The sequence below is a fragment of the Prionailurus viverrinus genome, chromosome C1 (genome assembly GCF_022837055.1).
Source record: "Prionailurus viverrinus isolate Anna chromosome C1, UM_Priviv_1.0, whole genome shotgun sequence".
Lineage (NCBI taxonomy): Eukaryota > Metazoa > Chordata > Mammalia > Carnivora > Felidae > Prionailurus > Prionailurus viverrinus.
The window spans coordinates 180,938,240-180,956,501 of record NC_062568.1 but is presented as its reverse complement, the minus strand read 5'-3'; the positions used below and the strand labels follow the sequence as shown (position 1 = coordinate 180,956,501).

General features: G+C 48.1%; 1 long non-coding RNA gene across 1 annotated transcript in view; it reads left to right on the top strand.

Annotated features, from left to right (window-relative positions):
* The first annotated feature begins 4,515 nt into the window (after window positions 1-4,515).
* The window catches only part of LOC125173843 (uncharacterized), a 58,270-nt gene continuing 44,523 nt past the window's right edge, over window positions 4,516-18,262 (top strand). Inside the window, exon 1 of the long non-coding RNA XR_007155166.1 lies at window positions 4,516-4,636. This is a non-coding gene — a long non-coding RNA (uncharacterized LOC125173843). The remainder of the gene's footprint in view (window positions 4,637-18,262) is intronic.

The following is an 18,262-nucleotide window of genomic DNA, read 5'->3' as shown; positions in this document are numbered from 1 at the left end:
TTAAGTATCCTAGCACATCTCATAATATTTAGTTTTTCCATATTTTTATCCATATGAAGACAGTGTTTTTACTACCGTAATTCAATATGTGCATAAACATTTGTTCCCCCTCCCCCAACCCTGCATATTTACATGTGGTCTTATACTCCTCCGAGCAAAGAACACCAAGAAAAACAGTTTTTAGGTAGGTGATTTTGGGTTCTCAGGGAAAGTCCTGAAAAGTGGAATGCAAGACACAAAGTGTTATGCTTTTTACTCCTTATCTGGGTCTAAAAAAACACAACTCAACCTTTTTCCTGCTCAGTCTAAGCTGGAGCCTTTTGGGAGCTCTAATCTAGACATCCTTGTGACAGTTCAAACACCCATTCTCCCTCTTTGCAGGAAGTTGCTCACTCCCCAGCACCAAGAACAGGTTCTGATTGGTTTTAGCCAGTCCATATATCCACAGCCATTGTCCAGGTTTGGCCCTAAAGCACATCAGAGCCAGTGAAAAGCAAGATTTCTTCTGTTACTCCTGAGAAGGAGAAGCGGCCTCTCTTCTCCATGGGTGCTACCAGGAGACCCCCCCTTTTAGGGAACACTGCAGGGAGGCACAAGGAGGCTCTTGGCAGACTGGTGGTGGGTGGTGGGAAGTTTTCTAATGGCACTGCAGACAGAGGTCAGGGCAGAGAGATAGAGAGCACCCCCTTCCCCATTCTCGCTGATGTTTGAGCCACCGGAAGCCAACTAACAGATTCCTTCTGTTTAAACCAGTTTTCATTCATCCATTTATTTGAACAACATATACTAATCTCTTCCTATGTGTTAGATACACTTGTAGGAGCAATAGGAGTTAGGTTTTCCATGACCAGAACCCTAAATATAATCTTAACCCAATCCTTAGTCATAAACTACAACTCTGATCCTTTTCTAGCGAAGAGCTTTTAATGGCAAGAAACAAAGGACGAAGGGGCATTAGTATGAGAGTATGTATGGTGCGCTAAGCGAAATCCCAGGAATATTCTTTTTTAATTTTTAAGTTATTTATTTTGAGAGAGAGAGAGTGTGCAAGTGGGGATTGGGCAGAGAGAAAGGGAGAAAGAGAGAGAGAATCCCAAGCAGGCTCCACACCAGCAGTGCAGAATCCGATGTGGGGATCGGACCCACAAACTGCAAGATCATGACCTGAGCTGAAGTCGGATGCTTAACCGACTGAAACACTCAGGTGCCCCCAACGAATATTCTTACAAAGATCCTACAGTGCTGGGCCTCAGGAGGTCCAGATGGAGGTAGGTCCCTAAAGATGAGGGATGCAGCCTCTGTCTAATCAGCGGAACTTCATGTCAGGGTCTAAATATCAATCATCTCCACTCACTAACAGAGATCCTGAAATGATTTGTTCTCTGGACAGTGATCCCTTTATAGATTTTTTTTTTTTTGAAAGAGAGAGGGCGCAAGTGAGCAAGGGACAGAAAGAGAGAGAGGGAGAGAAGTGGGGCTCACCTGGGGCTCAAGCTCACCCAAAGCGGGACTCAAACTCATGAACCATGAGATCATGACCTGAGCCGAAGTCAGATGCTTAACCAACTGAGCCACCCAGGCGCCCCCTTTATAGATCTTTAGTAGCAATCTCCACCAGACAAATACTGTAACTCATATATATGATACTGGACAAAAATAGTAAATCCTTTCAAATGTATAATATTAGAACTCCTTTCAAATTAAAAAATTTTGCTCATGAAAGTGCTCAGTGCCTTTCCCCTTTGGCTAAACTTCCTAAGATTTCATTTGTCCTACCTTGGTGCTCTGAGGCCCCTCCTACACTGCTGACCACAAGGCCAATCTTGGAGGTGGCTTTGTGTCTAAAAAGAAGCCTGTATTTTTAAAAAATAGGTTTTATTTAGACACAAATTACACGCAATAAAATTCTCCAGTTTCTAGTGTAAAATATGATTGACAAATGTATAGTTGCATAGCCCCCATATATATAGATATACATATATCTATACCTCGATATATGTATTGAGATAGAAAGCATTTCTATCACCCTAAAAGTTCCCTGTACCCTTTGAAGTCAATCCCTTCCCCCTCCTCTCAGCCTCTGGCAACTACTGATCTGCTTTCTGTCATCATAATTGCGAATTTCCAGGATTTCTTATAAACGGAATCATCTAATATGCATTCTCTTGTGTCTGGCTTCCGTCAGCCAGCATAATGATTTTGAGATTCATCCATATTATTGTGTATATATCACAATAGCAGTAGTATGCTGAGTAAATTCCATTCTGTGGATATACGACAGACGGTTAACCCATTTACCAGCTAATTGGCATTTGGGTTCTCTTCAGCTTTTGGCTATGGTGAACAGAGTTGCCATGGACATTCACTTATATGTCCCTCGATAAATATCTCTCGGTAAATATCTCTTGGGCAAACATGTAGGAATGGGATGGCATGGGTGTAATGTAAGTGCATATTTATTTTACAAGGAACTGCCAGACTGTTTTCCAAAGTTGGACCATTTTTCATTCCCACCAGCATTATAGGGGACTTATAGTTGTCCACATCCTCATTAACATTGGTGTGGTCAATTTTTCTATTTTATTTTTTTATTTTTAGTCATTCTAGTGGATATGGAGTGGCATTTCATTGTGATTTAAGTTTGGGTTTCTCTGATGACTAATGATGTCAAGATACGAGTATCTCATTGTGTGCGTTTTGGCTGTTTATGTATCTTCTTTGGTGAAGTGTCTAATCAAATCTTTTTTCCATTAAAATAGTTGGTTGCCTTCCTACTTTGAGTTGTCTGAACTCTTTATGTATTCTGGCTAAAAGTCCCTTATCTGGGGCGCCTGGGTGGCGCAGTCGGTTAAGCGTCCGACTTCAGCCAGGTCACGATCTCGCGGTCCGGGAGTTCGGGCCCCGCGTCAGGCTCTGGGCTGATGGCTCAGAGCCTGGAGCCTGTTTCTGATTCTGTGTCTCCCTCTCTCTCTGCCCCTCCCCCGTTCATGCTCTGTCTCTCTCTGTCCCAAAAATAAATAAACGTTGGAAAAAAAAAAAAAATTTAAAAGTCCCTTATCTGATACGTGTTTTGCAAATGCTTTCACCCATTTGTGCCTTGCCTTTGCCTTTTTAATGATGTCTTTTAAAGAGCAGAAGTTTTTCATTTTCTTTTATGGTTTCTGACTTTTGTGTCCTATCTAAGAAACTTTTGCTTAGCTCAGGGTTTCTTAATTCCAGTACAATTGTTATTCTGGGTCAGATAATTCTTTGTAGGGGGAGGCTGTCTGTGTATTGCAGAATATTTAGTAGCTTTCCTGCCCTTTACCCACTAACTTAGTAGCATCACCCCTACAGTTGTGACAACCAAAAATGTCTTCAGACATTGCCAAATGTTTCGGGGGTGGGGGGAGGGGAGCCTTTCCCAGGTTAAGAAACACTGACCTAAACCAACAAAAAAATTATTTTCTTCTACATTCTCTTCTAGAAGCTGTATAGCATAAATTCTTACAATTTCTATGACATATTTTGAGTTGATTCTTGCATTTGATGTGATGGTCGAGATTCATTTTGTTGCATGCAGATACTTAATTGTTTTAGTCCCATTTGTTGAAAAGGCCATCTATCCTTCCCCCATTGAATTATCTTGGCCCCTTTATAAAAAATTGATTGACTACGTTAACTGTAGGTCTATTTCTGGACTCTGTTTATTCCACTGATTTTTATGTCTATCCTTACATCAATACTGCACTGTCTTGATTACTGTAGCTCTATATTAAGTCTTGAAATCAGGTAGTATAATACTGAAACTTTGTTCTTACTTTACAAAATTGTTTTGGTTGTCTTAAGACCTTCACATTTTTGTAACTTTGGAATCAACTTGTTAATTTCTACAAAAACATCTTGCTGGTGTTTTGATTGAGATTGTATTGAATCTATAGATCAGTCTAAGATCTATACAATACAATACAGGTATTCTCATCTACAAACATACTTTATCTTTGCCAAGTTTTATTCACAGCGTTTTGTTGTTTTCAATGTACTGGTTGCGGTGGTTTTAAAAATATGCTCAGGGGCGCCTGGGGGACTCAGTCAGTTAAGTGTCCGACTCTTGACTTCAGCTCTGGTCATGATCTCACGGTTCATCGGTTTGAGCCCTGCATTGGGCTCTGCATTGACAGTGCGAAGCCTACTTGGGATTCTCTCTCTCTCTGACCCTCTCCTGTACTCTTGCAGACTCTCTTTCAAAATAAATAAATAAACTTAAAAAAATAAAAAATTAAAATTGAAAATATGTTCAGAAATTATTTGATATACCTCCGTTTCAAAATTGGAGACGTTTCTCCCCTTGAGTAAGGGCTAGATGTGATGGCTTGACTTGTTCAAATGATACAATAAGGCAGAAGTGACAGTGTGGGGCTCTGGAGACTAGGTCATAAAAAAACACTGTGGCGTTCCAATTGGATTGCCCTTTCTCTCTTAGATCATTCACACTGGGAGGAGCCAGCTGGTATGTTGTAAGCAGCCCTAAGGAGAGTTCCATGTGATGAGCAACAGAGGTTTCCTGCTAACAGCCACATCAGGCCTTCAGATGACCACAGCTCTGGCCAACATCTGGGTTGCAACCTACGAGAGACACTGAGCCAGAGCCATGCAGGTAAACTGCTCTTGAATTCCTGATCCATGGAAACTGCAGTAGCAAATGTTTCCTGTTTTAAGCTACTAAGTTTGGGATAATTTGTTACACAGCAGTAGATAACTAATACATACATCTTGCATTTATTCTGTTAAATGTATCACTATTTGATTTTTTGATGCAATTTTATTTTTTAGTTTTATGTATTTTTAAGATTTTATTTATTTTAATTTTTTAAATATTTATTTATTTTTGAGAGACACAGAGAGAGAGAGACGGACAGACAGAGCACAAGCAGGGGAGGGGCAGAGAGAGAAAGACAGAGGATACAAAACAGGCTCTGCACTGACAGCAGGGCTCAAACTCACAAACTGTGAGATCATGACCTGAGCCAAAGTTAGGTGCTTAATCAACTGAGCCGCCCAGGAGCCCCTAAGATTTTATTTTTAAGTGTCTCTATACCCAGTGTGGGGCTTGATTTCACAACCTCGAGATCAAGAGTCACTCTACCGACTGAACCACCCAGGCATCCCTTGATGCAATTTTAAAAGATGTTTTATTTTAATTTTTTAAGTTTAATTATTTATTTTGAGAGAGACAGAGACAGTGTGAGTTGGGGAGGAGCAGAGAGAGGGAGAGAGAGAATCCCAAGCAGGATCCATGCTGTCAGCACAGTGCCTGACGCAGGGCTCGAACTCAAGAAACTGTGAGATCGTGACCTGAGCTGAAACCAAGAGTTGGACACTTAACCTACTGAGCCACCCAGGCACCCATAAAAGACATTTTAAAACTTTCAGTTTCCAGTGGCTTATTGCTAGTATATAGAAATTTGATTGAATTGAGAACATTGGCTTTGTATCCTGTGACCTTGCTAAACTCAGTGTTAGTAGCTTAGAAGTCTATAATTTTGATGTGTTCATAAACTGATGTGATAATCCTCAATTCCCGGTTGGTGAGCATGCTGCTCTCGCTTTCCAGCAGTACACTTTTAATAAACCAAGTTCTTACTAATTTCGAGTCTCTGATCTCACCCTCTGACACTGGGAACCTTGAGGACCACCAGCAGCAAAAGTAGGAAATGGACTTTTACATTCACATCTCAATACTAACTCCACAACTCAATTACTATCCAACTTTGCTTCACTTCATTCTGCCTGCTATTAACTCCTTTCCTTTCCTTTCCTTTTTTAGCCACTGGCTTAAACAGGTTCAGATCTCTGGACTTCAACCTACCATAATTCCTTTGCCTCCATTTTCCTACCATGTTTCCCAGTGTTCCTCACTTCAAGTTCCCAAGTGTGACGATCTGGTTTGGTCTGTCTCAACTTTTCCCTCCATGTCATTGGTTGCCTGGCAGCCCTCTAGTCAGGTCCCCCTTCTTCCTTCCAGTTGTTTCTGTCCACGGGGTCAAAATTCCATGGTGCAAGTGTATCCATTTGGGCATTAGGACTGGGAACAGAGTGATCCCTTGAAAGGAGTGTGATGTGGTGGGTCCTGTGATGCAATGAAACCTCTCATACAGACCTCCAACCCTAGGCCCTACCTCCTCCTAAACCTCGAGTGACCTTAACACTGCTTGTCACCCAATCCATGAAAGAAATGCAAATCCCATTTATAGAATTGAACATTCTTTTTTTAAATGCTTTTTTATTTTTTATTTTTTTTATTTTTTTTAAATTTTTTTTTCAACATTTATTTATTTTTGGGACAGAGAGAGACAGAGCATGAACGGGGGAGGAGCAGAGAGGGAGGGAGACACAGAATGGGAAACAGGCTCCAGGCTCCGAGCCATCAGCCCAGAGCCCGACGCGGGGCTCGAACTCACGGACCGCGAGATCGTGACCTGGCTGAAGTCGGACGCTTAACCGACTGCGCCACCCAGGCGCCCCTTAAATGCTTTTTTAAACGTTTATTTCTTGTTGAGAGAAAGAAAGAGTGTGTATGTGTGTGGGGGTGGGGAGGGGCAGAGAAAGGGGGACAGAGGATCTGAAGCAGGCTGTGCTCTGCCAGCACAGCACCTGATGCGGGGCTTGAACTCACAAACCGGGAGGTCATGACCCGAGCTGAAGTCAGATGCCCAACTAACTGAGCCACCCAGGCACCCCTGAACATTCTTATGCTTAACATGCATTATCTTCATCCTCTCTCCCAAACCCTCCCACCCCTTTCCTTGCTCATTCACAATCAGAACTAAAAAGTCCCAGAAAAAGCATGCACTCCAATCCATGAATCTGACAGGTGAGAGAACTGTGGCCCGGAGAGCTAAAGCGAACTTGCCCAAATTTATATAGAGGCAAAATGAAAGTATAGGCCTCCTGATTTTCCCAAGATCCCCTCTCCCCCACTAACCAGTACTTGACTCCTTCAGACATGCCCACCTCCTCCCACTCCCTCTGGGGTCTGATGGGGCAAGAAACTGGTACTACAGTCTAATGGAGGCAGGCAGGGCCAAGAAGCAGGTGGCAGTTAGGACCCAGCTTATGTTGTGGGTTATTAGGTGTCCCACCCTACCCAGGATCAGGCTCTAGATCTTAGTGAGTGAGTGCCTGGGGGTCTAGGTCCAGGTTTGGCTAGGAGATGAGAAGTACAGAGGCAGGGGGCTGGCTGAGTTGGAGCTAGAACCAATAGACCTATGTTGGTTTCCTGCTGCTCCTATAATTACCACAAACTGGGGAGCTTGAAACAGTAGAAACGCATTCGTTCATGGCTCCGGAGGCCAGAAATCTGAAAGCAAGTCATGAGCAGGGCTCCCCTGCCCCTGGAGACTCTGTTCCTTGCCTCTTCCAGCTTCTGGTGGATGCAGATGTTCCTGGGCTTGTGGCCACATCACTTCAGGCTCTGCCCCCATCTTCACATCTCCTTCTCCTTTCCGTGAATGCAGGTCTTCACCTCTCTGTGTCCCTTTAACTCTTTCTTATAAGGACACTTGTGATGACTTCTAGGGCCCCCTGGACAATTCAGGAGAGGCTCGTCTTCTCAAAATCTTTAGCTTAATCATGTCTTTTGCCATATAAGTAAGGTAACACTCATAAGTTCCAAGGATTTGATGTGGATATCATTTGGGGCACCTTTTTCAGCTCACCACAGACCTCATTATCCTCTTTCCAATGGCCTCTGAGCCGGGGGATGGAGTGGCAGCCTTTCTTATTCCTCCTGGGAGTCGAGGGGAAACTGGAGGTAGCCAAGAGAGAGAATAGTTATGGCCCTCCTACTTATTAGACACTATGTTAGCTTGGGCTGCCGTGATAAAATACCGCAGACTGGGTAACTTAAACAACAGACATTTATTTTCTCACAGTCCTGGAGGCTGGGAGTCTGAGATTAGGGTGCCAGTGTAGTTGGTCTCTGGTGAGAGCCCTGTTCCTGGCTTGTAGACAGCCGCCTTCTTGCTGTGTCCCCACAAAGCCTTTCTTCCACGTGTACATAGGGGGAAGGGAAGGAGAGGGAGAGAGAGAGAGAGTGAGCTCAATCTCTCTGGTGTCTTTTCTTATAAGGACACTAATTCTGTCCGATCAGGATAGACCCCTCATGACCTCATTCAACCTTAATGAATTCCTTCAAGGCCCCATCCCTAAATATAGCCATACAGGGGGTTAAGCTTCAACGTATGAATTTGTAGGAAAGGATACAAACAGTCAGACAAGAATAGACCCTTATGTTTATGTTTTTATTGAATCATCTTAACCGGGAATTAGTATTCTATTGGACAGATGAGGAAACTGAGGCTCACAGATGAAGTAACTTGTCCGAGTCACTCACCCAGCTAATGAGTGTCAGAGCCGAGGTTCCAAGCCAAGCCACGCTGATTCCATTGCCCTGGGCTCGGCTGGAACTCCACAGTTAAGGCTTCAGCTCTGCCCTGCACTCACAGCATCACTGCCTCTTGTGAATAGTAAGGGAGATGATTCATTTTCAGAAACACCAAATAAAAGCTGTGCTGTCTAGTTAACACTAGGTTTACAACCTACTGGAAATATGTATAACACCCCCCGCCCCTCCACAGTGGAGTCCCAAACCCTTATACCCTTCACTTCCTGGTTCTTCTTCCACTCTCCGTTTCCAGGCTTATTTTCAAGGGCTTTGTAAGGAGTGTGTGCCAAAGAACAAAGGGAGGAGGGACTGAAATTCTCTGCATCACCTCAGGGAATATACATTTCTTCCAATCAGACTACTTTTTGCCTTATATGGGCATAGGCGATGTTGGGAGTGGGGCGCTAGGCTGTAGCCTCTGTAGTACTTAGCCAATGAGGAACCAGGGGAGGGACTTGCATACTCGGAGATGGAGATAAATCGTCTGCTGTAACTGCCTCAAGTGTGCCTGTTCGTCAGACATCTGCTCTTACAAGAAGGTTGATTAAGGCCTTGCTTCACTGTGCTCCGAGTCTCCATGTCCCTCTTTTGATTGGGGTCCCTCCTTTGATTGGGTCGATGGACTTATTTCTAACACTCTGCTTTTACCTGAAGTACAAACTCAAGGGTTCACAGCTTCCTTAGCGTAGCATCTTCAGCCTTCAAGAAACCAATAAGCTCATAGCTCTCAGGTGTCTTGAGGAAGGTGATCACTGAAGGAGGAAGACAAGGGTCCGTGGGCTGGGCTTCCCTGTGTCTTGGCTTGCTTGAGCCCTGTGGGGGTGGGGTCTAGATGAGAACAACCTGGGGAGGGGCCAGGGAGAAAGCCCTCCTCCCCTGGGAGTGCAGAGACTTTAGTTGAGGTCCAAGCATGACAAAGCACCCACTCCATGGGTGATCTCTGGCAGTCTCTTTCACATTCTGGACCTCGATTTCTTCATCTTCCAAATGGGGGATTCAGTTCATTTATAAGATATGTTCAAGTCCTGAACCTCTGTGACTTAAAATACTGTCATCAGGACCAAAGCCGTCCGGTGAACAGAATGCTGTCGCTCATCACTACCATTCAGTGAACATTTACTTCCATTGCCATGTGCTTGCCCATGTGTTGGGCAATGCTGAACAATAGAGGGCATGCAGAGGGAGGGGAGACCCAATTCCTGGCCTTGGAGAATATTAGTGCAGGTAGAAAGGCAGATATAAAGGGAGGGGAGGGTAAGAAGGTATATAGTGTGCACAGGGCCCTGGTGCTGAGGAGGTTGCTGAGGGGGAGGGGCTCAGAGGGCAGAGTAGAGCTGCGAGAGACCCCACATTCAGTAAAGCAATGAAGGCATTGTTGTCTCCATTTTACAGTTAAGGAAACTAAAAGCTCCGAGAGAGGAATGGCTGCTAAGCCACACAGCTGGGAAGTGGTCAGGCCTGCCTCCATTTCAGGTCCTTGTCTTTTGGCACAGTTTGCCCTACATTATAGGTGACACTGGGACGGGGACAGAAAGGAATCTGACCCAGACACTGAAGATGCATGTGAAAAGTTCTCAGTCTGGGGAGATGGACAATCAACACGCAGCTCTAGATTTTCAGAAAGCACAGCTTGGCCACCTTGTGGATGTCAGGCCTTGGACCCAGGAGCAGAGGGACTGAATCAAAGTGTTTCCAGGCCCTTGGGGAGCTGTAGCCTGCTGGGGCGATGACACATTCCAGGGTCAGAGCGGTGACAATCCACAAAAAGTCTCACCCTAGGCCTGCTGAGGGTTTTCAACCCAAAGAAATTTATGGCCTCGGACATTGATTTATTCATCCACTTATTCACCTACCCATTATTCCTTTCATTCGGTCACCGCATGGTACTGAGAGCCACCTATATGTCTGTTTGGGGAGCCTGTCCTCCCTCTTTGGACACCAATCCCCAGGCCTGTGCCCCTGGGCTACAGTTTCAAGTCTGCATTTGTGTAACTTGTTGCTCAGTGCCTGGAGGGGGCAGGGCACGGGCCTGGTCTCCTGCCTCTCTGGTTGACCTAGGGGAGATTGAACCAGGCTAGTTGACCTCTCTGAAGCTTCTCTCTGCTGCTCCCAGAGCTCCCTCTCCACGGCATGGGGACTCTAGGCCAGGTTGCAAGGGGGAGGTATTTGTGAGCACAAGGGCCCCACTCCCTAAATCTGCAGATCAGGTCCAAAGCAGAAGGGCAGAACTGGAGGGGGCGGATCGCAGAGCTGGGCCCTGTTCACCACTGTACTGATAAAGCAGAGGCAACCACTGTGCCTCCCCCCAAACGGTAGGGGCCCAGCCTTTCAGTTCCCAGTTCTCCCGCTGCCTACAAATCTATCCTGGGTGGTCCCCAGGCTTTGCATTTAGCTGTTTAGATGGGGGATGGGAGGTCCCTCCTCAGAGGCTTGGCCGGTGGGTGTGGTGGGGGAGGGCGGCCGCTCCCGGTCCAGAAAACATTCCCTCTCAGTGCTTTTGATCTCCTGTGAGCCAGGCCCCATTCTTTCTCCGTATCTGGCCCTGGATTGCCCTGCGCCGAGGACAAAGTGGTGGAGGAGTGGAGGCGAGTGCGGGGAGGGTGAATTGAAGAGATAATGCAAAGGATCATTCTGGAGTTCATTCTCTAACCCTTCTCGACAGTCGGGTATCTCTTGAGTGGCTGGTGAGGGGCACGAACCGACGCGTGCATGTGTGAGATCAGGTGTGGACAAGGGTCTGTGGGACTACACACACGTGCACGCGCATACGTGGGTACCCGTGTGTTTGCGGGACTGTGAGCAAGCACGAGGGTAGCCTGTAGGCACGATTGCCCGCAGTGGTGGTGCTGCGGGTGGCTTGAGAAGGCGTTGGTCTCCCCACTGACCTCCATCGGCGCCACCTCTCCCCCTCCCTTTGATGCGGACAGGACTGGACAATCTGTCATAAAGGGCCCCTTGGAGACCGGTCCATCTAGGTTGGCTCCTAGATAAGACATTCCGGAGCGCAGACTTGTGTACCCGGATGTCCTTGTACATCGAATTCCACTTAGAGGCCCGAGGCGGAGTCCTCGTCCTCACACGCGGGGTGGGGGTGTGGTCGGGGCACGCGTGAGTACAGGGGAGCCCTGCCCGCGCCTCTCCTGCAAATCCCGGGACTGTACATTTCACCACCTGCTCGACCCCCCCCCCCCCCCCGGCCGCCGGCCTCGTCCCTGCGGGCCCCGGGGCAGCCCCTCTCTTTGTCTGGGTCCAGACTGGCGGCCCGTAGCACCCCGACCCCGCCGCCTGCCTCGGGTGCAAGAGACTGCCCCGCCCCCTTTCGGTCCGCGGGGCCCCAGAGGCGCGGGCGGCCGGGCAGGTAGCGGGCAGGCGCCGCCCCGCCCGACGACAGGGCGCAGGGTCACCTGCCTGGGCGCGCCAGCAGACGAGCGCTACGTGCGCGGGCAGCGGGCAGGGCGGGGGCGGGGGACGCTGGAGCTGCCGGGTCGGGGGCTGACGGAGGCGGCCCTCGCCCCCTTAGTGCTGCCCCTTCCCGAGCGCGCCCCGCTCCTGGCTGCCGCCGAGCTTCCCGATCGGGGTTCGGGCGACCCCTCTCCGCCCCCCCCCCCCCCCGCCCAACGCAGGGGCCCTGTTCCCCGCCCCCGCCATCTGACCACCTTGCACCCCAAGGCCCAGTTCGAAGGCTGCTTCTGGGAAGCCGCCTCTGACTCCCGGTTTTAGTCACTGTCCTCGGGGCGCCCTCCGGCTCTGATCACTCGGGTCGAGGCTTGCTTCCCCTCAACATGCAGGGCGGGCCCGCACTGCCCGGCACCGGCCCCACCGCCACACTGCCGTCTGTCCTCGGAGCGGGAGTGAATGGGCGAAGGCAGAGAGGGGCCTGAAGGAAAGCCGGGCGGGGGCCACAGCTCGAGCCGATGTGGAAGCTTCCCTGTCAGTCCCGGCACCACCGACCCTAGGGACGCCTTGGGTGCTTCATTTACGTGAACTCAGCCAGGACCACCTAGCCTTTGCTCAAGCTGTTCCTTCTGCCTGATACACTCTCTGTTCAGCCACAGGTGCACACTGGGTCCTGGGGATCGCTCCTGGGGAAGCCATGCCTGATCCTTGGGGCCTTGTGGTGATCTGTGCACCTGACTTCCGTGCCAGCTGTTTACGCATAATGTTGCATTTCCCCCTTTTTATGACCCTGCCAGATAGTGAGGTGACAGCCTTGGAGTGACTGACCTGGGGTGTGAGCTCTGTGCTAGAAAGACATCAAACATCAAAAAGACATCAAAAATAAGCTCTTTCTCCCACCTCACACTGTGGCCTTGCTCTCCCAGGCTGTCCTCTGGGGACAACTGTTCCTCTGAACTGCTCCCCACCTCCCCTCAATCCTCCCCCCTCTCAGGCCAGAACAGGGCAGGGCTGGGATTCTTGCTCCAGGGCTAGGTCAGTCTGGGTCCTCTGTGGCTTTGGGCCTCCTTGAGGAATTTCAGGGGTGAATGTGCAGGGTGTGGAGAGGGGTGAGGTGGGAGCTGCAAGAATGTGAGGCTCCCAGAGGGAAGGCCAGCAAAAGGTGGAGAGGGCGGTGCGAGTGGGCTTTCCTGGGAAAAGGCCCTGGGAAGCAAGGGCTACTTTGAATGACAAAGGTTCCCTGGGGAGCAGAGGAAGGCTCGGGAGGGTGGGAATGTGGGAGGAAGAGGCTCAGAAGGGCGGGGAGGAAGCTGCCCAAGGGCTTCCATCCGCAGCGGCCCTTTCAAGTCCTGCTAAACCCGTAACAATGAGAGGAACTGACCTGTGGACACCAGGGGCAAAGGATGATTAACGTAATTCACCGAGGAAATACAAAAACCTTATGAAAATGTCAGAAATCCCAAAGTACAAATGAAAAGGAGATTCCGGCTTTTCTTATCTATAGAATTGGTCAAGATAAAAATAATGAAAACACCAGATGCTGGTACGATGTGGGGGAAGCCAGGGCCTTTTTCTCTGCCGAGGAGGTAAATTGTAGTATTCTGCAGGATAATTTGACAGTACGTATGAAAACTTTTAGAAGAGTAATCCTTTGAGTTAGCAATTCTGCTTCCAGGATGTGCCCTAAAATCAAAGCTGATTTATCCCAGCCTTATTTGTAATTGGGGTAAATTGGAAGTCTTCTAAATTTTCAATGACAGGGACCTGGGTAGATAGACTGTGCAGCATTCGTAGACGGAAGGCTGTGGGGAAATTAAATATCACACTCTTGAAGAATATTAAAGAGATGAGGAAACCTCAAGATATGCTGGTAAGTGAAAAGGGGAAGTTATAAAACAGCATGACTCCAATTTTATACGATGTGTATATAAATATGCATAATAGCTGCCACGTGTAGTGCTGGGCTGGGTGCTCTACCGTGTGCTAAGGACTTCACTCAGTCTTCCATTCAACCTTCCCAGCAACCTCGCAGAGGGAGATTCTACTAACTGCATGGGAAAAAAAACTGCGAGGAAATTAACCCAGATCGACCCAACAGAGGTGGGAGGTCAGCAGAGAACTTTAAACAGGTGAGCGACAGGTGAACAAGAAAATCATCTAGGTGGTTGAGGAAGATCATGGTGTAGCGGTTTGGATGAGGGACTGGAGAAGCCGAGAGGTAGGGAGACCTGGCCGGAGCCTGTTGCAGGATAAGGTAAATCTGGTTTTGATTCGTGTGAGGGTCGGAGGAAGAAAAGGTGCTCTGGAAAGGGTCTGGAGAGGATCCAAGAGGCAGAAACCCGGGATGACCCATCTCAAAGAAGCCCAGGGAGGAGAGTGAAAAAGGGAATGTGAGGAATAGTACAAGAGTGCACGCTTCTACGTGGGGCCTTGTGGTGTCTCTGCCTGCACCCAGGTAGAGGATCCCCCAGAACCTCCCTGGGCTCCCTGCCCCCTTGCCTGGGGCTTCTGTGTGTTCTTTGGTAACCCCAAGGCCTCCCCTCCCCCACCTGAGGGGCATCATCATTCTGCTTGCCCTCGAGCCGTATTTGGAGCTTCAGATGAGAAACCAGAGACAGTGCTTTACAAACCGTCCAATGTATAATCTCTGACTCAGGCTTTTTAAGTCTCAGGCTATTCCGAGGCTAGTTGGTAATGTTTTCTCTTGTCTTTGGTGGCTGCTTGGCTCACCCTTTTCTTCTCCGACCACATCTCTGTTCTGACTTGCTTCATAGCCTGCTGTGAGTCGGCAGCTGGCCCATCCCAAGAGTTGCTGTCAGCCATTCGGCCCTGATTTATTGAGGGCGACTCTGCCCTGGGGCCTGCTCTTTGCCCCACGGCTCCTCCCTTCACTCTCCTGCGTCTTGAAGGTCTTCGTCTCTATCATCTTTTCCCCCAAGAGACCCAAGTTTCTACCATAATTTCAAAGGGGAACAAAAATTCCTCTTCTACCTACTACTTCTCCAGCTCCCTGTCCTTTTGCATTCCTTCCTGACCAAGCTTCTCCAGTCATTATCTACCTTTTTTCATCTCCCTTTTGTCCTTTTTTTTTTTTTTTTTTTTTAAATCTTCTTTCTCTCTCTCTTTGTTTTCCCTCTTTGTCTCTTCATTCTTTGCAGTCAGGCCTCTGCTCCCGCCTATCCACTGAAATTCTTGTCATGATCGCTTTTGGGTTAAGTGCTAGCCCCCACAGGATATGTCCAAATCCTAACCCCTGGAACCTTTGAAGGTGAACATATTTGGAGAAAGGGTCTTTGCAGATGTAATTAAGTTAAGAATCTCAAGATGAGATCAGCCTCGATTTAGGGAGGGTGGCAGGTGTGTTTACAAGAGAAAGCCAGGGGGATCTGAGACTGACGCAAAGAGAGGATGATGGCTCTGAGACGCAGAGGCAGGGGCCATAGTAATGCAGCCACAGCCAAGAAACAGTGAGGATTCCAGGATCCCCCTGAAGCAAGGAGAGAGGCCCAGAAGAATCCTACCCGCTGATATTTTTATTTCAGACTTCTGGGCCTCTAGAACTGTGAGATGATGCATTTCTATTAATTTAAGCCACAAGTTTGCCGTGATTTATTACTGCTGTCCAAGAGACTAGTTCAGTAATAATACCAGCAGCCAACATTTATGGAGTGCCTACCCTGTGCCTGGCACGGTTCTAAGTTTTACATGCATTATTTCATGTAATGCACGGTTTACATGCATTGTTTCATTTAATTCCTACCACCAACCCAATGAAGTGGACATATACAAGCAATGTCAACAAAAGCAGGTTTGGGGTTTTTTTTGTTTTGTTTTGTTTTGTTTTTATAGAGGGTTTTTCATGTCTTTGGCATTTGAAAATTGAACCGTCCACCTGAGCGGCATGTTTCATTATTTTTCTCTTTTATGCGTGAGAAGCCTGTAGACCCAAAACTTAGGTAATTGCCCAAGGTTACACAATGAGTATGTAGTGGAGCCAGGATTCCAGCCCTGGTAACTCCTGTGGGTGCCTTTAACTACTTTGCACTTCCCAGGCTGCTGGTAGAGAGATATCCCACGAGGCCGATGGGCCGAGTGGCCCAGGGCTGGGTATTGCAATTGCAGGGCTGGAAGTGGCCAAGCAGCCGGTGAGTTTGGGGGAAAGACTGGGGCTAGGAGAGTAAGTCCGGCTGAAGGAGGAGGAGATGGGAGGTCTTGGTGACCTCAGAGAGCATAAGCCCCTGGAGCAACAGAGCAAGAGCCTCGTCTGTGGCCCCCCCCACCCTGGGGACTCTGGCTTTTAAGATCCCTGAGCCGGCGCAGTTCTGAGACATGATAGGTCTAGTTGTGGCCATGGGAGTAAGTGATCAAACATCAGTGGGGGGGCAGGGGGGACAGGAGGGGTGTGGGCAGGGAGATTGTCAGTCGACTCCACTTGGTCAAGGAACCTGGGAGACAAAGATCATACCATAACTGATCGACTGCTCTGGGAGTTCAAAGCCTTGAGCCAACACCACTCTTTGTTCTTATCATGAAACAAATGGAACCTGAGCTGGTTCTTGAAAAACAGATAGGAGATGACGAATGCAAAAGCCAGCAGGGCTTCTAGGTAACAGGCACAGCAAGAACAAAGACATGGAAGGCCAATGCACAGGGCATCTAGTTTAGAGTTTAAGTTGGCTCTACTCAAGGGTGCATAAAAGGAGACGATGGGACTGAACTTTGAAAGTGTCCTAATTTGGGTACCCTGCAAAGCAGACACTGAATCCAAGATTTAGGTGCAGGTGCTAGATTTCACAGGGTGTCCTCAGGAAGCGTAGTGAAGGAGTGGAGAAGAGACAGAGGAGGGAGAAAAGTCAATAAAAGATGAGCAAGTTGCCTCTTAGGTAACCGGGGCTCAGTCCCACAGGGGACCCTCGGATAAACTATGTGGAACACACTGCAGAAAGTGTCCCACAGAAGGACAAGGAAGCTGGAATATTTGTCTACCCGATCCAGTCAGTCCTCCGATCCTGCTGCCACAGAAGGCTCTTGGACAGAGACCAGCCACTCTTGTTACCAGTCCACAGTGAGTTAAATACTAAAATTCTGAGTAAGCATTTAGAAACATTTTGCAGCAATTTGACATTGCTTTGACATCCAAGTGCAAAATATGAAAAAATGGCTCTGAGATGTGTTGTTGATAATTCGAGAAACGTTGCTCTATTCAGTTATTTCTTGAAGAAAGGCATGAGTGAAGGAGACCATTGTGGCACTAGTGGGTCCTCCATAGGGAGGCCCAGGTGGGCAGAATGTCCATCCCACCACTTAGATGGTGGTTTTGTCACTCTGTCAGCCAAAGGAAGCCTTCCTAGGAACCCTACCTTTAGCATAGGCTGCTACAGGTGATATGTCTCTTCTGGCTACCAGAAGGTCAGACAACGAGGATCAGGTGCAAGCAGCTCCAGTGCTCAAGGGCTCTTTGGTTCTGTTGCAGCTGGAAACTTGCAGATTCTGCCCCAGGCCTGTGGGCCTCTAGCACCTAACCCTGTGCTTCTACCCAGTGCCCTGGAAGGAGGGTGATGGCTAACAGGAGCTGTCTTCAGGAAGCCACCCTAAGACCAGACAGTTTATTGCCACCTCCCATCTTGACAATGGATCCTTGAGTTGGAGCCAAGGATGTGGCATGATTCCTACTCTTGCCTCCCCCTTGGCTGGAAACTGTCTGATCCAGGGTCTTGGGTCAACAGAGCAGATCTAGGCACGAGTATTCCTCAAAGCCAAGATGACTCAGGTTGTCAAGTGTGGGCCAAAGAAAAGGCCCAGAAGCTAGTTCAGTCCTTTAAGGGAGTTTAAAGATCCTCCACCCTGGCTGTGTTTTCACTTACCTGTTCTGTCGTGCCTGGTGCAGTGAAAATAGCCCTGATACCCTGGGTTGAAGCTCAGTTCTGCTGTTTTGCTGAGTAATTTGGGGCTGTTCACAAAACCTTTCTGTATCTCAATTACCACACTTGGAAAAGGATAGAACACCCACTTCACAGGCTGATTCTGAGGATGAACTGAGATAATGCTATGGAGCACCTAGTATGCGTGGGCCCTCAGAGTATGGGAGTGGATATGAGAATGTATCCTTCCCCTTCCCGGCAGCTGGGGAAACTGATAAGAATTCTGGCTTGGAGTCAGACGGACAGGTTTTTGCTCAAGCTCGGTCATCTCCAGCGTGTACCATGGGTAAGTTTCTTAGCGTCTCTGAGCCATGATGATCTCATCTATAAAGAGCAAAATACCTACTTGCCAGGTCGTCGTGAGGATTAAATGCGACCAAATGTACAGAAGAACGTGGCACCCTGTAGATGCTCACTACATGCTCGTTAATTGAACACCTACTATTATTAGTAATGCTGGAGACTGAGTCCACTAGGTCAGGCACTGGGGATATAATGGTGGGCAAAGACCCACTCTCTT